Here is a 5,817-nt window from a genome sequence, read left to right on the forward strand (position 1 = left end):
TCTTGTTCTCCTTCGATTTTTTCATCTCCGGATCCTGCATAGAAAGGTCCTTAATTATTCCTTGGATTTTTCATAAAATGGAAGACTTTTTCTGCATCTGATTCCACTTCTTCTTCAATCCTTTCATTGGTTAGGACATTTTCTAGCTGGGGCTTATCTTCATTTCCTCCTCTTGTGTTATTATTAGGAGATAATTCCTAAGGAATCTCCTTGTTTACATTCATTTGAATTGCCCCTTCTTTTTCTAGTTGCTCCAATAATTCATACTTGTTCACTTGAGGGCCTAAGTCCTTATTTTTACTTGAGGAAGAAGCCTGTGACCCATTTGGAGTTTCTTTTTTTTTAGAGAAGGGTGTTTTTAAGTTTGGTTTGTTTACCTTTTATAGCTTTTTGTTGTTGCATTTTGATGATTTGGGCTTCTTTTGCATTTCATTTTTACCATTATTCACCTTATTCAACTTGTTTCTATTGATCCTTCGATTTTGGGCATTTACAGACAAAATGCCCATACTCATGGAACAATTTTCACTTAAATGGTAAATTGATCAGAATCAACTTGTTGAAGAAAAGTCCAATTATTTAAATTGAGATGAACTGCTTCTGACAAACCCTTTGAGATCCAATTCAAGATATATTTGTGCACATGCAAACATTCCTTCCTATGGCTTGGCATGATCAATATATTATCCCAACGCATTCCCGATATGTCTCCTCATTCCAACAATGGAGCAAAAAGTACGGTAACTTAACCCACATAGGGGCTATAAAAGGGACATCATTCTCAGGGTTGAAGTAAGGACTCCATCTATCTAGATAGAGCTGTTGTGCACCCCACTTCAAAACATGAGATCCCAATCCACTTTTCTTTAAATAGAAAGGTAAAAATCCCTTGGCTACAAAAGGAAATTGAGAAGTGTCCCTTAATCAAAGGGCATTAATTTTTACCAATCCAATTCAAAGACTTGTGAGTGGGCTAGATCCTTGGCCTTTTGAACCAATGCGTTGAAAGCTACAATATGAGAAATTGGGTGAGGTAGTGGGCCCTCCAAAGGTTGTAAAGTGATCATAATATCTTATATATATCTGATTTCACTTTCCCTATTTTATTACAATAAAACAATTTAATTATATATAACTAAATTTTATTGAATATTCAGTTTATCCAATTAATTAATAAAAAATTTAAGTCACATCCAACCTAAAATAAATGTATTCATAAATATTGCAAACATAATATGAATATATCTCTAAATATCAATTTAGAGTTAGTGATACTAAATTTCATGCAATGCTAAGCAAAATATGTAATATATTAGCCTATGGTTATTCACAGTTGCAAGTTTTCAATTTTCATTTCTGACAGCACCCATAGTGAACATCGGAGCATCTGGCTTTTTTAATGATGAACCATGGAAAGAAAAAAAAAGAAAAGCGCAGCAGGTCAGTTTCCTCTGTTCAGAAGATAATACCGATGTATTTGATGCTCCGAATGCTTTTTCAAATGCCTTGTCTCCTCCTTCTGCCATTGCAAAAGCTAATACCAATGCCAACGCTCCTCCTCCAACAGTTGAAACCCAAGAAGTCGATATAACGGCGTATAACTTCCAAAACACTCCATCCCCTCCTCATGCCTCGACTTCTTGCTCTTCTGGTGTTCCAGTTACCGTTCCATGACTTCCGAAACCCTACATCCCCTCTTCATGCCTCGGCTTCTTCCCCTTCTGGTTCTAGTTACTGTAACGCAAGGCGGCTCTTCTGAATCTTCAATTGCGGCCGATGGGGATGCCTTCCTCCTCTTCCTTGTTGAGGGAAGGGATGAAGGATGTGATAATGAAAAGATCAGAGTTGATAGTGGAAGTCCCCTCTATCATGTGCTTCTTTCAAATTGATTCTTCCAAATTTATCAGGTGAGCACTGCATATCTTTTTAATCTAAGAGATCTACCAAAACCCTCATCTATTGTATGCTTGTTTCTTGTTTTGTTAAGATATTGTATGCTTGTTTTTAATCTAACAGATATACCAAAACCCTCATCTCTTGTATGCTTGTTTCTTGTTTTGTTAAGATATATTTGTTGTGTGTTTGTTTGTGTTATTTATATTATTTTCCATTATATTTTATCAGCACTGTCATTACATTCTATTAACATTATATTAATTAACATTATATTGAGAGGGAAACATTTCTTCTGAAGGGTTATAACTTTTCCTGCAACAAGGAATTTTAATTTCTGTCTGTCTAAACTTTTGATTAATTAAGCATAGAGAAATGCCCAAGTCAAAATGGCTGTGTCTATTTTTTCTCGATATTATATACCATTTTATTTTATTAACGTTACATATTAATCAAACATCTCTTCATCCCTGCAATTCTCTGTCATTCCATGTGTAGGCTTCTTTGTACTTTTAAATTTAAGTAAAGAATGCTTTGTAGAAATACCCATTTGAACAACTTTTTCTTATGTGTAGGTCTCCTTATCCTATTTAAGTTAATATCAACAACGTTTTGCATAAAGATATGTTTGAACAACTCTTGCCGAAGAATATGAAGAAGGCAAAAAATTGACGCTGGTAATTACTGCAAGTGACAAAGATGTACGTTCTCTATTTGCTATGAGATGCCTTCCTGATACAGAAGTCATGGATTTTTTATTGAATGAATTGTACTATGAGATAGATGACACAGAGGAGCAAATAAATTCTAGCCACATTTAACAAGATACTGGACACATGTGGAGGAATTCCAAGACATTTCACTGTCCCAACAACATTCATAAGTTGCAATGAAGACAAACAAAAAACTTATGGTATAATGATGGAAAAAAGGCAGATGGAATGCTACCTTTTGGCTGCCTATCTTTCTGAGATTATGAAAGATCCATTTCTGGACATCTGCCCAGTTGTAGAAGAGTCTAGACTCAATATGCTATACGAAAGAGCACTCGTCTCTAAAGACACGAACATTGGCAAGGGTTTATAAAATCTGTGAAAATGTGAAGGGAATAATGTTCAGGTCCACAGGTGCAAGTCAAATTGAAGAGTTTTGTATATCTTAATTCTCATGACAGATTCAATTGCTTTAATTATTAGCATACAGGACATTCAAGAGATAAAAGGCATTTGGTTGAGCGAAGATAAAAATCCATCACGCAGGGCATTCAAGGGATCAAAGGCATTTGGTTGAGCGAAGATAACAATCCATGGTATATAGCCATGGAAATTGCACTCTACTTCATCGAAAATTCTTGCACTTGGAAATTTAACAAAAATGGAGGGAACATATAATAAAGTATTTTTCCATAGGGGCAGTACCCCTATTTTCCCTTGTGGTTAAGGAGTTGAGATACTTGAGTTTAATGTGTCCAGGGTAAAGGACTTGAGATTCTTGATATAAAGTTATGAGTTAGCAGATTTGGTTATAATTATGTTATCCTTTCATCAATTCAGGGTACAACCTGTGAGTGAAATCTACTTAAGAAGCAAGGCTCCTTCAAATATGTGGTCTTGTTCTTTAGCTAATTGTTTTGAGAATTTTGATTCCTGCTATGTTAATGTTTTATTAGTTTTAATGATTTAATTATGATTTTCACATATAAGCTAATTGTTTTGATAATTTTGATTCCAGCTATGTTAATGTTTCATTAGTTTTAATGATTTTTCCACATATAAATTGCATAATTTGAAGATGCTTTCGAATACGGAAGACGTGGAATTAGATGAAAAGTTAGTCTTCCATGTCTTTAAAATCTCTTCCAATGATCTTCTGCTGCTTCAGAATTTGCTTATTGGTTAGTAATGAGAATGATCCACTTTGTGAAATAAAAAATCTATCAGAATAAATCTTTCATATATACATTGGCGTTAGGTTGAAGATGCAATCTACAATGCAATTGATTCTATGAACTACCCAGATCCATTTTAAAGCTTCAGTATTTAAGAGTATTGAAAATGGATTACTTTCATATACACATTGCCTTATTGGTTGAGGATGCAATCTACAATGCAATTTATTCCATGAACTACCAAAATCAATTTTAAAGCTTCAGTATTAAGAGTATTGAAAATGGATCACTGTTTGAGATTGAGGCAATTGTTAAAGATATTTAATCATTTTGATCTTTGCAAGAACTTATTCTTTAATAGAAAAAATATCAGGTTCGATGTGAAAGTTCTTAATGTACTGAGAATTGATCACTATTCCAATTTGAATTTGGGGCAGATATCAAAACCTTTTAATTCACATTATTATTTTCCTGTGTTGAAGTTGGACTCTAGAGTCTTGATTTTTTAAGTGTAATGTCGAATGATGTCATATATCAGTCCACTGGTTAGTGGTGCACCATCTAACAACTAATTGGACATACCTTTGTCATCTCTTTCGGAGTGGGCTACCATGGATTGGATACATATTTCTTCTGTGTTTTTGGATACGTTTTTGAGTAAGCACGGTGAGAGTAGGAACTTTATGAAGAAAGTAATTAGGGGTGTTTCCATGACGCATCTTAACAACCATGTATGAAGTCAATCATTGGTTTAGTGTATGACCAATGTTTATGTAGATGTGAGGAGTAACTAATATTAATGTCTCGTAGTCCCTCAATTTTTTTGCACCATTCTTTATATTAGTCTTTGATTTTTCAGCTGTTAATCAAACAACTAGCGTTTTTCCTATCAGAAATCGGCTATTTCGAAAAATTCATAAAATGGCTGGGAAATATAAAGCGACCGTCCATACTATACATGACATTGACCATGCACTAAACCACTAAACCAGTAATACACTAAGCCACTAAACCAATAATTAGCTTATGCATGATTGTTAAGATTAGCCATATCTCGATTGCTAGTTGCTCCCTTGGGGTAATAATTAGCTTATGCATGATTGTTAAGATTTGCCATATCTCCATTACTAGTTGCTCCCTCATTGAGTTAGCTGATATTTTATATTAACTGCAACGGTGGTTTTGGGCTTTTGTGCAATGAGAATATTAGCGCCTCTTTGTTGAGTTGAGGAGTTTGCTAGTTGCTCCCTCATTGAGTTAGCTGATATTTTATATTAACTGCAACAGTGGTTTTGGGCTTTTGTGCAATGAGAATATTAGCGCCTCTTTGTTGAGGTGTCGAAACTCTGGTACAAATCTTTGTATACGAATCCTTGCTTAATTTTACCAAATGGTATAAGCCCTTTCAATGCCTACCTAAACATTATGTTGGTTTATACATTATTAATCAGTGACACGAAAGATCCCCATCCACATATAAAAGCTCTGGAGGTCTGAACAAAACAATGACTCCAAAGATCCATAAATAAAAGCTCGGGATGTATTAACATTCTAAGCAAAATTAACAAAATCAATGACATTATTTACAAGAAAGAATTAAAAAATTCAATGACATTATTTACAAGAATACAAATGATGTGGATATCTTCCATCTGGTTAAGTCCTTTCATTACAGGTTAATATTTTTTAATTATTTATCTAATAAATAAAAATTATTTAATCATGGGATATCTGGCATATGGTTTAAGTTGAACCTTTCTGAAAATTTCGTTTCTTTATAATAATGAAAAAAGTGCATGATTTCAAATCCTTAATTAAATATATTAGGTTTTGAGTTTTGAACTCCTTAGGTAAGGATCGAAAATGGAACAGTCGGAACCTATTGTATATAAAAAAAATGTTTAATGAGGTTAATAATATAATATTTATGTTTAAGTATTTGTGATGGTATTATATATATATATATATATATATTTTATTAAAATAATCTAAATTTATATTTCTTAATGTTGAATTATATTTCAAACATTTTATTA

At 33.3% G+C, this 5,817-nt stretch overlaps 1 long non-coding RNA gene across 1 annotated transcript; it reads left to right on the forward strand.

Annotated features, from left to right (window-relative positions):
* Positions 1-1,303: 1,303 nt before the first annotated feature.
* Positions 1,304-3,496, forward strand: LOC149255058 (uncharacterized). The gene is made up of 2 exons (XR_016266327.1): positions 1,304-1,907; positions 2,469-3,496. It is a non-coding gene; the product is annotated as an uncharacterized LOC149255058 (long non-coding RNA).
* Positions 3,497-5,817: the final 2,321 nt, after the last annotated feature.

The sequence above is a fragment of the Pinus tabuliformis genome, chromosome 7 (assembly GCF_031772625.1).
Source record: "Pinus tabuliformis cultivar Carrire ecotype Pingquan chromosome 7, CPIR1, whole genome shotgun sequence".
Lineage (NCBI taxonomy): Eukaryota > Viridiplantae > Streptophyta > Pinopsida > Pinales > Pinaceae > Pinus > Pinus tabuliformis.